Source organism: Salvelinus namaycush, chromosome 20, assembly GCF_016432855.1.
Source record: "Salvelinus namaycush isolate Seneca chromosome 20, SaNama_1.0, whole genome shotgun sequence".
In the NCBI taxonomy this organism is placed as follows: Eukaryota; Metazoa; Chordata; class Actinopteri; order Salmoniformes; family Salmonidae; genus Salvelinus; species Salvelinus namaycush.
Window position 1 is genome coordinate 15,575,043 of NC_052326.1, and position 18,819 is coordinate 15,593,861.

General features: G+C 43.2%; 1 protein-coding gene across 2 annotated transcripts in view; it reads right to left on the minus strand.

Annotated features, from left to right (window-relative positions):
* The window catches only part of LOC120065074 (nuclear receptor coactivator 3-like), a 37,897-nt gene extending 19,900 nt beyond the window's left edge, over positions 1 to 17,997 (minus strand). For both annotated transcript variants that reach the window (XM_039015767.1, XM_039015766.1), the window contains exon 1: positions 17,890 to 17,997. The gene's annotated coding sequence lies outside the window, so the exon portion shown is untranslated. The remainder of the gene's footprint in view (positions 1 to 17,889) is intronic.
* Between the last annotated feature and the right edge of the window lie 822 nt (positions 17,998 to 18,819).

Consider the following 18,819-nt stretch of genomic DNA (forward strand, 5'->3'; position numbering starts at 1 on the left):
GCATATTATTATTAGTATTGGATAGAAAACTCTAAAAGTTTCCAAAACTGTCAAAATATTGTCTGTGAGTATAACAGAACTGATATTGCAGGCGAAACCCTGAGGAAAATCCAAACAGGAAGTGGCTTCTATTTTGAAAACTCCATGTTCCATACCCTCCCTTTGCTGGATTTAAAGTGATATGAACCAGATTCATTTTCCTATCACTTCCTCGAGGTGTCAGTCAGACAGTTTCAGGCTTTTATTTTGAAAAATGAGCCAGAACGATAACATCTTGTCAAGTGGCCACATGAGTTTTGCTCGCGCAACAGAGTTTGGTCAGCCATTGTTTTCCCCTCTCCTACTGTGAAAGACATTTGCGGTTGATATATTATTATTTATTTTTTATTTTATTTATTTTTTTAGTCATTTAGCAGATGCTCTTATCCAGAGCGACTTACAGTAGAGTGCATACATTTTTTATTACATTTTTACATTCATTACATTTTTTACATACTGAGACAAGGATATCCCTACCGGCCAAACCCTCCCTAACCCGGACGACGCTATGCCAATTGTGCGTCGCCCCACGGACCTCCCGGTTGCGGCCAGCTGCGACAGAGCCTGGGCGCGAACCCAGCCCAGCCTGGGCGCGAACCCAGAGACTCTGGTGGCGCAGCTAGCACTGCGATGCAGTGCCCTAGACCACTGCGCCACCCGGGAGGCTTATCAATTATATATTTTAAAAACAACCTGAGGATTGATTATAAAAAACGTTCGACATGTTTGTGGACATTATGGAAACTATTTGGAATTTGTCTGCGTTGTCGTGACCGCTCTTTCCTGTGGATTTCTGATCATAACGCGCCAAACATTATTACAAAAATCGGTATCGGCGTTGAAAATCCATAAATCGGTCGACCTCTAGTGCTTAACCCCCTCCTGTACTCCCTGTTCACCCATGACTGCGTGGCCATGCACACCTCCAACTCAAATCATCAAATTTGCAGACACAGTAGTGGGCTTGATTATCAACAACGACGAGACAGCCTACAGGAAGGAGGTGAGGGCTCGGAGTGTCGTGCCTGGAAAACAACCTCTCACTCAATGTCAACAAAACAAAGGAGATGATCGGGGACTTCAGGAAACTGCAGAGGGAGCACCCCCTATTTACGTCAAAGGGACAGCAGTGGAAAAGATGGAAAGTTAAGTTCCTTGGCGTACACATCACAGACAAACTGAAATGGTCCACCCACACAGACAGTGTGATGAAGAAGGCACAACAATGCCCCTCCAACCTCAGGATGCTGAAGAAATTTGGCTTGTCACCCTAAACCCTGAAACTTTTACAGATGCACAATCGAGAGCATCCTGTTGGGCTGTATCACAGCCTGGTACGGCAACAGCACCGCCCTCAACCGCAAGGCTCTCCAAACTACATGCCCTCAATGACACCTACAGCACCCGATGTCACAGGAAGGCCAAAAAGATCATCAAGGACAACAACCACCTGAGCCCCTGCCTGTTCACCCCACTACCATCCAGAAGGCGATGTCAGTACAGGTGCATCATAACTTGGACCGAGAGTGAAAAACAGCTTCTATCGCAAGGCCATCTGACTGCTAAACAGCAATTACTAACTCAGAGGCTGCTGCCTACATTGAGACCCAGTCACTGGCCACTTTAATAAAATGGATCACTAGTCACTTTATACAATGTCACTTTAATACTGTTTACATATCTTATATTACATGTATATACTGTATTTTACACCATCTATTGCACCTTGCCTATGGCACTCGTCCATCGCTCATCCATATACTTACATGAACATATTCTCATTCACCCCTTTAGATGCTTGTAATAGGTAGTTGTTGGGGAATTAGATATTACTGCACTGTCGAAACTAGAAACACAAGCATTTCGCTATACTTGCATTAACAATCTGCTAACCATGTGTATGTGACCAATAAAAAAAAAAATGATTTGATTGGAGAGGTTTTCATGTGGAGTATGTCCCGCCTAAGCACGACAGTAAGAGTGATCCAGTTGGCTGGCTGATACAAGATGGAACAGAACCCACTTCTCTACTTCCTGTACTTCATGGAACCATTATTTCTAAAAAAAGATACAGGAAGCCACAGAAGACAGCATCCTATTTGCATCCTCTCTCACAGTCCCCTTCGTTATCACTTCCTGGATATGGCCTCCCAGCCACTACATTTACATAGAGTGGGGAAAGGGACTGATACACAGACTATCTGGCCTCAGTTGGCTGTCAGAGTCCACTACTGCAGTACCAAGCAACTTTCCAATGCTAAGCTTAGCTATCCTCTGTCAGTTTCCTTGGTGACTTAGCTACTTCATTTCAACATTATTCACAGGTTTGCTGCCACACACACACACACACACACGGGTTTCCGTTAGGAAAATGTGGCACCGGACAACATGACGGGGAAGATTTTAAATTTACAGTCCATTTGAGAAATGTACCAATGGCAAGGTTTAAGAAGCCCTTATCTTGGCTGTAGAGACAATTTTGCTGTTTTAAAGCTAGTTTCCTGCTATACTATATATTTGTCATTGCTTATGCCTTGTTTTTATGCCATCTGAGTGACTCAAACATAATAATATCAATGGGGTCCCAAAATATTGATTCATTGATTTGCAGTGGCAGCCACGATTTAGCAGCGGTGGTACATATAGGGGAAACACTGCACACAGAAAAAAGTAGCGCGATGCACCACCTGCGTGTGCCTATGGGATCTTCCACACAGATCAAACCCAAAAAGGTTCACAGCAACTGAGCTAAAGGTGCAGCTGAATAATTAAACACACAGAGAGAGGGAGAGAGAGAATGGATGAGGAACGAGAGATGTCAGCAGGCAGACAGACAGTGTGCCACTTCAAGTCAAGCACCAAGGCTAAATTGTTTGCATTTCCCTTCTAGACAGGCATTACTTCAGGTCGGCAGACGATAAGCTGGTAACACAAGTCTGACAAGGGGCACACACACGTTTTTTTGAATGAGAAGGTGGCATATTTTCATATTTTAAAAAAAAAACAGAAGACATGAATATGACGGGGGAGGTACAGTAAAAAAGAGAAAGGAAGGGGTGGAAAAGGAAGAATAGAAAGGGGAGGAGGGAGAGTGTCGAGTGGAGCTCAAGAGCTGCAGTGTCACTAAGTCAGGATCAGAATAGAGGACATTCTAGCAGCGCTTGAACTAAAGCCTGTAATCTGAACTCTGAGACACAGGCTAGCACAACAAAGACACCACACACACTACAGACCGACCAGACCACAGCTCTCCACACCTAAACTTAAACGCAACATCGTAAGCAGACAAACCATCACCAACTGACCCACCTGTCTTTGGTCTTCAAATATGAAAGCAGTGGCAGATACATTTGGTGCAATTACCCTGTATTCAACCATTTATCCCCCCCCCCCCCCAAAGTCATCAAGAAACAAAACGGCATCTACAAGAGTTTGGGACGTCAAGTGCAAAAGGAAACAAGAGGACAGAATGACTTCCTGTTTTTCTTCAAAGACCAGCCCCACCTCCACCCCAGCAGAACACAAATCTTTCAGCCACTTTGGGACGACAACGGCTACAATAGCTGCTGCTCACACTACAGGAGCTTTTCTCCCGTTTCAACCCGTGTCATATCCATCTTATACAGCTGAAGTTGACAGAGTGCACATCAACAAATCCTTCCTGTTTTGTTTTCGCATCCATGTAAACACGTGACCGAGTTCGCTACATAATCTGAACAGTTTTATCCATTTGCGAAAACACATGATTCTCATGAAAATAGTGTGAGTGAGACAGAACTGTGACTTATGATCAAGAAAGAGATGATTCACAAATGGGACTGAAGTACAGCGAGGCAGACACGCCAAGCATGTGAAAACATGTGCAGACTTCTAAAAAGTTACGCTGTAAAACTGTAAGAAAGACTCCATTATCCAGTCGGAAGCGGACTGGCAGCTCGGAATTGCAGCCAAGCCCTGAGCATGGGGGGGGGGAAATAATTCTGTTCTCGCAGTCTGCACTTGAGGGCAGGACAGTCTGGAGACGTCCCCTCTGTCCATCCCAAGAGAGTTGCGTTATAAAAACGCAAGAAGGAAATCAGTCAATTGAAATAAATTAGTCAGGCCCTAATCTATGGATTTCACATGACTGAATACAGATATACATCTGTTGGTCACAGATACCTTAAAAAAAAAAGAAATAGGGGAGTGGATCATTAAAATCAGTCAGTATCTGGTGTGACCCCCATTTGCCTCATGCAGCATGACACATCTCCTCTGCACAGAGTTGATCAGGCTGTTGATTGAGGATCAGGCTGTTGATTGAGGCCTGTGGAATGTATTCTCACTCCTCTTCAATGGCTGTGCGAAGTTGCTCGATAGTGGCAGGAACTGGAACACTGTCGTATACGTTGATCCAGAGCATCCCAAACACGCTAAATGGATGACATGTCTGGTGAGTATGCAAGCAAGACATTTTCAGCTTCCAGGAATTGTGTACAGATCCTTGCGACATGATGAAACATGAGGTGATGATGGCGGGTGAATGGCATGACAATGGGCCTCAGGATCTCGTCAAGGGATCTCTGTGCATTCAAATTGCAATTGTTTTGGTAGCTTATGCCTGTCCATACAGGTCACAACAGAAAACCGTTCGCCCACACAACGCCATACACGTGGTCTGCAGTTGTGAGGCCGGTTGGACATACTGCCAAATTCTCAAAAATAACATTGAGGCGGCTAATGGTAGAGAAATTAACATACAATTATCTGACAACAGCTCTGCTGGACATTCCTGCAGTCAGCATGCCAATTGCACATTCCCTCAAAACTTGAGACATCTGTGGCATTGTGTTGTGTGACAAAACTGCACATTTTGGAGTGGCCATTTTTTGTCCCCAGCAAAAGGTGCACCTGTGTAATGATCATGCTGTTTAATCAGCTTCTTGATAATCCATCCACCTGACAGGGGTGGCATATCTTGGCAAAGGAGAAACACTCACTAACAGAGAAGTAAACAAATTTGTTAAATTTGGGGGGGGGGGGGGGGGACACTGTGCATATGGAACATTTCTGGGATCTTTTATTTCAGCTCATGAAATCAACACTTTACATGTTGCGTATGCATTTTTGTTCAGTGTAGATAAACATACTGTTTTTGTATTCAGATCATCAAAACCAGCCCCATAGTACCGTTAGCCACAGTCCTGCCCATTTCTGCATCCAACATGACGGAGTGAGATGGGAGGAGAAAGAAGCTTCAGTACACAAAAATAAATCACGCTTTTACATCTTCATCCAAAAATGCTCTATCTTATCCAGTGAAATGCCAGCACCTCCGCCAGACAGGAGACAGCAGTAGCTAAGGTTTACAGTAGAGTTCAAACACACCCCCTGCCTCATGGGGAAACAGCTCACATTAGAATAAAACAAGCCTTTCAAAGTCTCCTATTCTCTCACTCAGTATGAAGAGACAAAGAAAGAGGGGGAGGTAAGGACTGAAAAGGAAGGAGGGCAGAGATTTGGGACAAGAAAACAACCATACCTGTACCTCTTCAAAGGTCCAGGTCGTGTAACAGCCAATGGGCTCCTTGGGCTTATTCAGAGAGGTGCAACGGTAAAAGGGATATTCCACTCTAAATACAACCCAACTACATAGGACCCACAGTAAGCATGCAGGTGTGTCTTCTCTGACTGTCTGTCTGCGTGCTGTGTTCTGACGAGGTGCGAGTGTGTGCACATGGACATTAGAAAGGGAATTGTTGGTGCTGCAGTGCAGGGGAAGAGAAATACACAAAGAGAAAGAGGCACAGCAGAAAGAACATTCAGAGCACAGCAGCTTCTCTTCTTGAGAAGGCACCCACCCTCCCACACACCATCATGCAACCGATAGAAACCCGACCATGGCCGAAACAAATGTGTGTGTGTGTGTGTGTGATTTGATCACGCAGGGCTAATATTATGCTAATGGCTTCATTAATCAATGGCCAATGAGCCTTTTATCTGACAGCACAGAGCGCCAAGCCTGCTATGCCTCCATTCTGCCTATTGAGATAACATACCAGCTCTTCTCAGACTCCTATTGAAGAAGCAAAACACATGGTAATTTATCAACCTCATGAGGAAAGTTATTTGAAAAACAATATAAAATCTATACCACAAGTTTCAACTCGAGGGTAAATAATATGAACAATGAAAACACACCAGTCTACAGAGAGAGGAGCGTTAACTTTAAACCTCCTCCACCACCCAGGCAGGAGCAGTGTGGAGTGTTAACGGTGTTGCTCAGCTGAAAAGCCAACATTCATTTCAGAGCGCGGCGCATGATTTCCTCCTCGCTGGCTCCTCCCTCCCTCATGGATCTGTGGAGTAAACACAGGAAGAGAGCAGGCTCTGTTCCACGCCAGACCTGGGCGTTCCTGTGTAGCTCCTGCGGGGTCAAAAGTTTACCGTGGTTTAAATGTTACCTTTCCTCAGCCAATCGCAGCAGCTGAACTATGACACCTGCAAATAATTCCACTCAAAAAGGTCTGACGCCAGTTTCACCACTACCCCCTCCTTCTTCCCCTTACTACTCCTTACTACTCCTTTTCTTTATTTACTCTGCCAATTTTGTTTGAGAATTTATGGGAAAAAGAGCATTTCCGACTGTGCAGAGAGAAAGAAGCACACGCAGTAGCTTTCAAATAAGAGGACGATTTGTCTTCATCACAGATAATAATATTACATCAGGTGACTCATGAGTTAAACACTGAATTCCCATAATTAAAAAGAACCACCACCACATTTATAGCTGCAAGTGGTGAACTTGATCAAATGTGTCAAATTAGGTCAATCCATTTATCTCCACGGAATGGGTACAATACAGTGCATTACACTGTGCTCTACTGTACTGTCCAAACTTGTGAAACAGACCTATATGATTGGTTCAGATTGTCAGGCCAGGGTAGACTGACCCAATTTTAAACTACTTTTCAACCTCCATTGACATTCGGTGTCAGTCGGTGCTTAGTGAGAGAGCATGCGGGTCACAGTAAATGGAAAGAGGGTAGATTTCATGGTAGTAGGGATGGACATTTGACATGACTTCACTATTCAAATAATATCCATACATTTTTTGGGGCTATCCGATGGGGATTTGCTCGAGCGACTCAGGAGCGAGTCGGTGCACACTGCTTGCTTTGAACACTAGATGACAGAAAGAAAGAGTTATGAGCTTAACATAACCGTATGCCATCTGTTTGACCAGAAATCAAAGCTTCCAAGATGTCTTCCAAGATGCCGTAGCAGTGGGATGTCTGTTTTAATTGTCTTGTCCCGTCCCTTGTATATATCGTTTTTCTTCGTATTTATTTTTAAATCTCAATTTCCATCTATGGACTGAACATACTCTTGCAACCCGCCTCACCCAATGTGGTATGGATCTGCAACTTTTTATACTTTAGAACTGGAACCCCCTTCAGAAGCTAGCTAGCTAACTAGCTACTATCAAGTTAGCCACTGCTAGCGGTCATCACCGTTAACTCCGACATCAGTCAGCCTCAGCCCTGTCAACTCCTGCCAGCCTGCACAGCGCGATATCAACGCAGAGCATATCGGACTGTTTTTCCCTACCACATCTCCGGATTCCTACCGCAAGCGCTGAACCGTTACATCGCAGCTAGCTAACTGCCATCCGAGTGGCTACTCCTGGCTAACGTCTCCGTCCCGAAGCAAGCACCAGTTAGCCTGGAGCTAGCCTCGAGCTAGGACCATCTCCCGGCTAGCCGAAGAGATCCATCAGCCAATTCCTGGGCTACAATACCTCTTTTGCCAATTGGCCTGGACCCCTTTACAGCCGACATGGAGCCCCGCCGAGCCATCACGACTGGTCTCCCGACGTAACCGTCTGAAGGGGTTTCTACAGGCGTCCCCCGCAGGCCCATCTGCTAGCCCCAACCTGCTAGCTGTCTGAATCGCCGTGTGTCCAGCTCGCCTAGCTACTCACTGGACCCTATGATCACTCGGCTACATATGCCTCTGCCTTGTCCATTGCTGTTATGGTTAGTAATTTTTGTCTTACTTCACTGTAGAGCCTCCAGCCCTGCTCAATATTCCTTAGCTAGCCCTTTTGTTCTACCCCCCCCACACATGCAGTGACCACCCCTGGCTCACATCCTACCATACCCTTGTCTGTACATTATGCCTTGAATCTATTCTTCCGTGCCCAGAAACCTGCTCCTTTAACTCTGTTCCGAACGCACTAGACAACCAGTTCTTTTAGCCATACTCTTATCCTACTCCTCCTTTGTTCCTCTGGTGATGTAGAGGTTAACCCAGGCCCTGCAACCCCCAGCATCACTCCCATTCCCCAGGCGCTCTCATTTGTTGACTAACTGTAAAAGCATTGGTGTCATGCATGTTAACACTAGAAGCATCCTCCCTAAGTTTGTTTTATTCACTGCTTTTGAACACTCCGCCAACCCGGATGTCCTAGCCGTGTCTAAATCACGGCTTAGGAAGTCCACCAAAAATCCAGAAATTTCCATCCTAACTATAACATTTACCGACAAGAAAGAACTGCCAAAAGGGGTGGAGTTGTGCTCTACTGCAGAGATAGCCTGCAGAGTCTGTCATACTATTCAGGTCTGTGCCCAAACAATTCGAGCTTCTACTTTTTTTTTTTTTTTTTTAAATCCACCATTCCAAAAACAAGTCTCTCACCTTTGCCGCTTGTTATAGACCCCCTTCAGCTCCCAGCTGTGCCCTGGACACCATATGTGAATTGATCACCCCCCATCTATCTTCAGAGTTCATACTATTGGGGGACCTAAACTGGGACATGCTTAACACCCCGGCCGTCCTACATTCTAAGCTAGATGCCCTCAATCATCAAGGAATCTACCAGGTACAACCCTAAATCCGTAACCCTAAATCTCTGCTGCCAATGACTGGAACGAATTGCACATTTATTTATTATATTTATAAAAATCACTGAAGCCTTATATCTCCCTCTAAGTTTTAGCATCAGCTGTCAGAGCAGCTTACCGATCCCTGTACACAGCCAATCTGTAAATAGCACACACAACTACCTCATCCCCATATTATTACTTATCCTCTTGCTCTTTTGCACCCCGGTATCTCTACTAGGACATCATCATCTGCACAGCTATCACTCCAGTATTAATGCTAAATTGTTATTATTTTCACCTCTATGGCCTATTTATTGCCTACCTCCCTACATTTGCACACACTGTACATAGATTTTCTATTCTGTTATTGACTGTACGCGTGTTTGTGTCGCACTGCTTTGCTTTATCTTGGCCAGGTCGCAGTTGTAAATGAGAACTTGTTCTAAACTGGCCTACCTGGTTAAATAAAGGTGAAATAAAAAAAAATTAAAAAAAAGTCAGTCTAATTTAAGATGAAAAACAGCAGGGAATGATTTTTATTTTATTTTTTAGCTATGCCTTAATTTCCCCTCCAAAAATTGACTTTCTGCTTTCAATTGACATGCACATAGGTCCTTTTACATGGAAATGACCATAAAATCCACCTCTTATCATGTTGGTTCTAAGAACCACACTGGATTACAAATCTTCTCAACTGCATCTCTGTGCAAAAGCCCATTGAAGTATGGCAGGATGAATTAATTCATGTTCTACAAAAAGGCAGCTGAGGAACATTCAGCTTCCACCACCCATTTAGAATAGTGAAGTGGTAAAGGGCATTTGTTCTGGCTTGCACTTTAAAATATAACCTCTGTTTAGTTCAAAAGGTGTATCTACATGTTGGTGTTTCATCAGGTAGCCTAATATAAAGTATGATGGCAGAGCCTTTGGATTTGGTGTTGACAGTGTTGCTTGCTGTAAATCTGCAGCGGATCCTTCTCACTTCAGGGTGGAATTCTGTGTCACCCAAGACTTAACTCTACTTCTAGCTGTGTGTGTGGGGGGGGGGGGGGGGGGGGGGGGGGCGCAGACAAGGTGGCAGTGTAGCAGTTGAGAAGTTCATCCAGAACTGACACTCCTCTGCCCGCATGACAAAAAGCATCTGGTAACATTTCTTCCCCCCCTTTTCTTCCCAAACTTTAGAAAGAGGTGGCCCTAAACAAAACACAAATAGTCTAGCTAACAATTTACAATGGTAACAAAACCAGGGCAGGGAGCTACCCTCCCATTCGGTTGTTCAGGTGAACCAGTTTTACAAGCAAGGGAGAGAAAGTAGAGATGGGTGGAAGAGCACTGTGCAACCCCCTTCCCCCTCCTTTGCTACATAGAACTAACTGTTACAAAGCCTTGCTGGTTATAAATTGGGATTTGGTGCAATGATTGCTTCAGGCTGCACGTTTAGCCTTCATAAGTGTGGATGGCTCGCATATGGCAGAATTACCCCTGCATTTGGGTATTACCTCAGAGTTGAACAAGAGGTGAATGGGAGAAGGATTTAATACGAAGTGATAGTAGTAGAGATACACTGCACAAAGTGATAGAGACTGGGGCTTGGTGGCTTCCATTGAAGGGGGGGAAATTCTGCCTTTTAAGTTGCTCTGCAGTTCCTACTCATCCGGTCTTTAACTCACTGTCAGAAATGTAGTCTTAAATATTTCAACCAGCTAACCTGTTACGGGTATTTGTTAAGATGTGGGGCTTTGGTTCCCCTCGGGTGTGCGTTGACATGCAGTGATACAGTCTACTGTCGCCACATGAATGACTGACCTTGAGCTTGTTGTGCGGGACTGTATCGTCACGGAAATGTAGCGTCATACAACTGGATGCTACTTTAGCACTCTTGCCAAAGAACCAGAACTAAAATGTTTTGGTTTTTTTTAACACTAAAAAAGGTGTAAAACTGTATATATATACACAGTTTTACAAGTTTTTACTTATACTGAACAAAAATATAAAACATGTAAAGTGTTGGTCCCATGTTTCATGAGGTGAAATAAAAGAAGCTGATGGAATGTGTAATTGGCATGCTGACTGCAGGAATGTCCACCAGAGCTGTTGCCAGAGAATTTAATGTTCATTTCTCTACCATAAGCTAGTTCCAACATTGTTTTAGAGAATTTGGCAGTACGTCCAGCCTCACAACCGTAGGGTACGAGTAACCACGCCAGCCCAGGACCTCCATATCCAGCTTCTTCACCTACAGGATCATCTGAGACCAGCCACCCGGAGAAACAGAGGAGTATTTCGGTCTGTTATGAAGCCCTTTTGCAGGGAAAATCAAATTCTGATTGGGGAGCCAGGCCCATTCAGTGGGTGGGCCTTGCTCGCAAGTGGGTGGGCCAATGCCCTCCCAGGCCCACCCATGGCTGCGCCCCTTCCCAGTCATTTGAAATCCATTGAATAGGGCCTAATGAATTTATTTCAATCGACTGATTTCCTTATATGAACTGTACTTCAGTAAAATCGTTGCATTTATATTTTTGTTCAATATACTATGACTGAGATGTGGTTGTCGTATTTAGCTACCTTAAGATGAACGCACTTTACTGCAAGTCACTCTGGATAAGGGTGTCTGCTAAATTACTAACATTTAAATGTTTCAAGTTAATGATCACGTGCACAAGTATATTGAAATGCCTTCCTTGCAAGCTCCAAACCCAACAATGCAGTAATCAACATCAATATAGCACTAACAATAAACAAGGCAGAACTAAAACACATGAGAAATAAAAATGAGAACACAGAAAAGTAAGAAGCTATATACAGGGTCAGATCCAGTACCATATTTACAATGTGCTGGGATACTGGAGTGATAGAGGTAGATACAGTATGTATAGGGATAAGGTGACTAGGCATCAGGATGTATGATAAAAAGAGTAGCAAAAGTGTAAATGATGATTGTGTGTGAGTGGAGTCAGTATAAATGTGTGCGCGTAGAGTCCTGTGAGTGTGAATAGAGGGCATGCAAACATTTAAATAAAATACAAGCGTCAACTAAGATAGTCCGTGCAGCCAATTTGTTAGCTATTTAGCAAAGTTATGGCTTTGGGATAGAAGCTGTTCAGGAGCCTGTTGGTGTCAGTCTTGATGCACCTGCAATTTCGAAGCGGAGAGAACAGTCTATGGCTTGGGTGGCTGGAGTCTAATGATTTTCCAGGCCTTCCTTTCACACCGCCTGATATAGAGGTCCTGGATGGCAGGGAGCTCGGCCCAAGTGATGTACTGGGCTGTCCGCACCACAATCTGTTCGCCCATGCGATCCAGGGCGGTGCTGTTGCCATACCAAGCAATGATGCAGCCAGTCAAGATGCTCTCAAATGATGCAGCTGTAGAACTTTGAGGATTTGTGTAAACTTTGTGTAGACCAAGTGTGACTTAAACCAAACAAGAAAATGACAACTCCACAAGAGAAAAAGCCTACCTATTCCAAGTTAATAAGGACCACCTACAGAGATAACTCAGGATTTTGACAATGAAACCCTTTATCTACATCCCCAGAGTAAGATTCATTTGTGGATACCATTTTTATGTCTCTGCATGCAGTTTGGGGGAGGGGCTTGCCTGTTTTGCATTAATACATGTCACATATCAGTTTGCAAACAATGTAAAAAATATATCACTTAGTTAATAAAGCCGCATACAAACATGGTCTCTTTTTTGCTTTCTTGAGTAAGGCAGCTCCAAAATGCAGGTGTTTCAGCCTAGCTCAGTGCTTTCTGTCATGGGGCAAGCCAGCAGAAAATACAGAGCGTTGCGCTGTGACTGGCTCAGTGTTCTGTCACTCATGGGGACACTACGTCACCGCCAAGTCTAAGGATAGAGCTAGAAAATTCTAGCCCCTTTGGTGCTGCCATAGAGTTACATTAGAAGTGCCCATCCAAGAAGGCTCAAGGTCATTGGCCACAGATAAAATGACGTCAAATCACGTTATATGTACAGCTGCTTTGGTTGGACTGATCATGTCAACATCATACTTTCGTAATCTTAGCTAGCAGTCGACATCATGAATCAAGTCGACAATCTACTGGCAAATCCTTTTTAATCCTTGTCATTTGAAAATAAATAATGAAGAGAAATTACAGATAAAACCTATCGGTGCTCATCGGCCATAAACATGACACAAGTTGGAAATTTAACAATGAGTCGTTTGCAAAGCAATCACTAGCCTGCCATTCAGTGGAGTGGCTGTGTGGTCCCAAATCTGGGATTAAGGGGCTCTGCTCAACAAGTCAAGCAGTCATTTGAAAGAGTAACAACATTTCAGCGAGACAACAACTCAAAGGCGAACTCCATTAAAGCCAAGAATTGAATTCATTGCCCTTGACAATCAACCGTTCTCTGTTGTGGGTGATGTTGGCTTTCGCCAACTGGTCGAGTACCGTTTAACACTACCAAGTGAGTTATTTTTACGATGTTGCCCTACCGGAGTTACACAGTAATAGCGTCACTGCTATTAGCATCACGACATACATAGTATGGAACGCCGTTTACATGTCAAAAAAGATACAGTAGCACTGTTGTAAACGATGTTTACAATACTGTGTTGGTAATAAAGCATGATTTGTTCGACCGCAACTTCTGGGGTAGCTAGCTTTACCTTGGTCCCTAGCTAGCACCAATACTTTTATTTTGAAGGCAAACCGCAAAGTCCACTATTGTGGCTAATCCTTATTGTGGCTAGCTTCACAAAGATAGGTCAAACCATTAATCAAATAAGAACAGTCTTATAAATTAGGGTTATTTTAGATGATGGCACCTCCCTATATAGTTAGCTAGCTAACTATAGCTACTGAAACAGACTGTCGTTTTGCTATGTTTTTGGGGAAGAACATTGTTTGCATCCATGAGCTAGCTAGCTTTTTTTATGGCCAGCACTGTATGTGCGCGAGACAACTTTTCCAGCATCATAGCATACGTATCGATAAATCGTTGTGATGTATGAAATACGAGTGAGTGTAATAACTACGTACAAAAATGTATGAACGTGTTAAATTATTGTGTGACGGGCAGTCATATTCAGATCCTGATTGGTCAAATAGTGTTATTTGACACGACAAATAGTATCTTTTTCAACATGTAAAGACTCCAAAAATCCTGGTTGAGAATTAAACGACTGAACAACAAAACAGCACAGCAAGTAAGTGAGAGAAATAGGTTTGATGATATTTTACTGCTAATGGGGCCATACGTAAATGCCAACAAAATAACTTTTTGGTCAGTGTGTGTGTGTGTAACCTTAATTTAACTAGGCAAGTCCATTAAGAACAAATTCTTATTTACAATGACGGCCTACCCCAGACAAACCGGGACGACCCTGGGTCAATTGTGCGCCGCCCTATGGGACTCCCAATCACAGCCAGATGTGATACAGCCTGGATTCGAATCAGGGACCGTAGTGGCTTAGACCGCTGCATCCATGTGTGTGTGTTAACTATACTAGAATGCTTCAAAGGCCGCTCAAGTTTTAAATATCTGTATTGTTTTTTTTGGCAAGGAAAATATTGAATATTGGTATCGGCCAAAAATATCATATTGGTGCATCACTAATGATAAACATTCAACATTGGCCATGCTGTCAATGAAGCATGATTTGTGCCGTGCTCAAAACAACCGTTAAATCGGAACTGCGAAAAATTGACTTCAGTGAGTTCAAAACAACTGGGAAGTCGGGAATAAATGAGCTCCGACTGCGAAAATACGTTTTGAACGGTCATCCAATTCAGAATTGTAAATCCAGCCACTTTCTGGAGCTACGACCTGAAGATCAATGATGTCATCATGATTCAACCTCCTTTCTCTCACCCTAATAACTTGGTCTGTTTACCCCTCTTAATTTCACCTACTTTTCTGACTTCGTGGCGCACATGTAGCCTATAACCTGTTTTAGAGAGATGTAACCATTGAATATTGTATGAGCTTTCATGGTCTGCTTATATGCCCCCTTTATTTATCCTACGGTTCTGACTTGGTGTACAGGGAGAACACTAAGAACGGCCCATGTTCTATATTTGTTGCTGTGCATTTCAAAAGTGCTAAACAAATAGTCACTATAACTACGGCCGTCCTAGCTCGCTCATTAATGTCTAAATCTAAATTACGGATTGCCTCTTATCTGCTTGTCGTCCCCTTATGCCATAGTTCAATTGTCATTAGAAACCACATTTGTTTAAGCAAGTCAGCCATATCAGCTATGTTTTCTTTTTAAAGGCAGTAAATGAGGCAGAATTAACTGTTTTGCTGATAGCCAAGTGTATCGGTGGTAAAATGTTGGGACTACTGTTGGGACAGCTTTATGTAGGCGGTTTGTGGGCACCGTTTGTCACCGTTATAGTGCAATTAATGTATTGATTAGTTTTGTGTAGTGGCTTTGCTGGCATGCATCCCACTTGTTTTTGTTTGTTGCCCAACCAAGATTTACATGCTTAAATCGCCGTTGGTTAGCACAATTGCTAACTAGCATTAGCGCAATGACAAAGTCTATGGTAACTGCTATTATGCTAGTAGATACCATATACTTCCAGGTATTGTGGTAACACTAGTTAGCATTGGCTCACGAAACTACCTTCAACTTCCTTCATACTGGATGCAGAGACAAAAATGTTATCCATGAGTTAATTTGACTGTGGAAATATTGCCCAAATCCCAATGTAGCCTATCCCTTTAAGCTCCTCACTATCGCTCCTCTTTTACCCTCAAAAAAAGGGTACAGGTCAAAGAATCAAATTCCAATTAGGAAAACAATCAGGCTTTCCTTTCAGCTCGCTGTGTCATCAACAGCCCTTCTGCAGCCACTACGCCGCTCTCCCCACTATTCATCTTGTTAATTCCACACACACACCAAATACCTTTGATCCACCATCCTCTCTCAGTAACACACACAAACACACCCCTTACGACACACTAAAAGAATGCCATCTATTCAGACATCAATGAAGCAAAAATGCAGCGTGACAAAGACAGAGTGGAGTTAGTTATCAAAAAGGGCCTCGCCACCACACAAAAGGTGATGAGGCATTCGCTTATTTTCCCGCTCATTCTTATTGATGGAAGTAAAACTCCACTCTTTGAGGTGGCAAGGATGAGGGCAATTTTCTTATACTAACAATTAAATAAGGCCAAGAATGCTCTTTCAAATCCTGAAGTCTTACTGCTGACAAACACCAACTCAAAAACACACTAACAGTATCCAATCAATATGCCATGGAAATCAATGGATTGGTTCATCTGCTACGAAGCTCTGACACCACAGAGAGAGAGAGAGATGTTCCCGCTCCCATGAGATGAAGCCCGTTAATGAGAACACAGTAGCAAAACGGACAAAGAGCAAAAGCAATGCATCCAAGTCACTTCTTCAGCCCATCTGTAGTCAAAGAATCTCCCAGAAGATTGATTCATTGTTAATGCAGCCTGACACCCTGTGTGTGACAGAAAGAAAGGGAGAGAGAGGGAAGGGGGATACAGAGGCTCCATTTGCAAAGAATATGAGTAGCAGCAGCAGTTCATTGGGTAATTTCCCACAGTGGCCACTGTTCCCCTCCTACAAACATACTAACACATATAGGCCTACACTGCTAGAGAAGATGTAAGAGTGCATTACATTTAATTATTTATTCATGATAAATAAATAGGCCTAATCTCAAAATTAAGAGACCATGAAGACCACCCGGTAAATAGGCTAGCTCAGTGGCCTTATTCATACTCCAGGCCAACAAGCCAAAAACCATACACACATTCACCTGACACCATGCTCGCCAGCCTTACATGTCACATGTGTGGGTAGTGGTGTGGAGGAGAGAGGATGTGTTATAACTAGGGCCTCAAGCTTTTCTTGGTCAGGTCACATTGTTGGGAAAAACTCCTGGCCCTACTTAGAAAACTGACAGATAGACATGGCTTATAACACAACAGATTTTTTAAAAAGTCTGAAGCCAGACACAGAGCATTGAGTCTTGCAAGAGGAGATGTGTAGGTCCTCCTCCTGTATATGTGCGCCTGAGTATCAGTAAGGGTGCTTGTGATTCACGCGTTCTGCCAGCAAGCAAAGACTGACTGCACACACCTAGACCTGAACCTTAAAAATCCAAGCGACATGACTCACGCTCCATTGTCTGTCGAGTTACATGAGCAAGCTCTCAAAGAATGCTCCCTTACCGCCTCGGAAAGTGAATGTTCAGCATATACAGAGATCAGTAGTTACCCTTTTTTTTTTTTTTTTTTAAACCAAAACTCAATGAGGAGTTTGCACTGCAGAGTACACGTTCTCGCTAACACACACACGTGAATTTATACCAACACCATGCACCATCAAATGTCTACACTACAGTAAATTAAAATGTAGCCTGTGAACTTGAGACATATGGTGTCATAAGTAGCCTATTCTGTACCGATGTGTGACATGTAGCATAGACTAGAGGGTTTCACGGGTGGCCTGACGTCCGTATCCAACCCTCCCCTTTCCGTTGTACATAGTAGTGCTGGATCATTAACCGTTACAATCACAGAGATACTTAACCTGCTAGACTACACAAATAGATGAGTTCACTCACAGTCGAAATTAAATAGAATTGGTTCTGAACATAGCCCATCAATTGCCCCTCGGATAAACTTTGTAACAAAAGAGGAGTAGGTATGAAAGCAGTCCGAAACCTCCTCGAGGAATGCACATTCAAAACGACAAATTTGGTCTCGCATCATCAGGTAGAAAGAACACTTCATACAGCCTAAAATTACGTAAATAAACGAACACGATCGGAACTAACGTTACAAGGTAGGTTGGTTGCATTGAGGTATACTAAGACGGGTGAAACCTCTACCTATTCCAAGTAACTCGGCACATCAGATCAACAGGAACATTTGCCACATGTTTAAAACCCAAATCAGTGTTATCAACAAAACACTTTAAAAACTTGAAAAGAAAACACCGGCTATTAGCAGAAAAACTCACCCGCTTCAATGAATTCATTGAGTCCACCACTCCAGTTTCTTTTTTGCCTCTATTAACTCTCCGCCATCTTCACCACTGTGCTTGTTTAAATGGGAAACACTCCCAAAGCGCAAGAAGCCAGGGGCGTATTCATTATGCCGATTATGTTGCAAAACGTTTCTTAAACGAAAGCAAAGGGAACGAAACGAGGAGGGACCTACCTGAATTTGTCCAATAGAAACTCTCGTTTTGTTTTACAACGAACAATAGTGTTTCTATTGGCCAGATTTAGGTAGGTACCTTCCCATTGGCTGAACTTGTCCAATAGAAACGCTAGTTTTCGTTGCAAAACGGAACATTTAGCAATTGTTTGGAGTACTGATTACAACCCAGTTTGCAACAGAGCGACAGGGCTTCTGGGTAGGGTAGTTGTCTTCCTCCTCTATTAGCATAAAGATGTATGGGCCTTTCTAAATATGGACTACACGTACACGAATTAAATAACCTACCTATGAGACAGGCAGCAGCAATGCATTTATTTATAGCTCACCAAAGCAGCTCATGGAGATATGCATGATAACGGTGCACGTGGCCGTTGTGACATGCTATTTTCCATTAGGCCAAGTCCCCATAAGGAAACCCTGTTAACTATTTTCTTTTATAGACACATCATTCTATGAGGTCTCAAAAATTGATATTGACAGGTCTAATGTTTCAGTCTGCAATTGTAATAAGGCTAGAATTAACCCCCCAAATTTCATATAGGTCTACATTTTTCTTTGATTGTATGATGTTGGTTAATTTTTAAACATGGTCCGTTGTAACCATTGCGGGTTTCCAAGTATGAATTTTCAAAGAGACATTAGTGGGTTGAGTTGACCTTTTTATATAATCCTTTAAGAATATTAACACAAATACAAAATTATACAGAATTTAGAGTAAACAGTTACA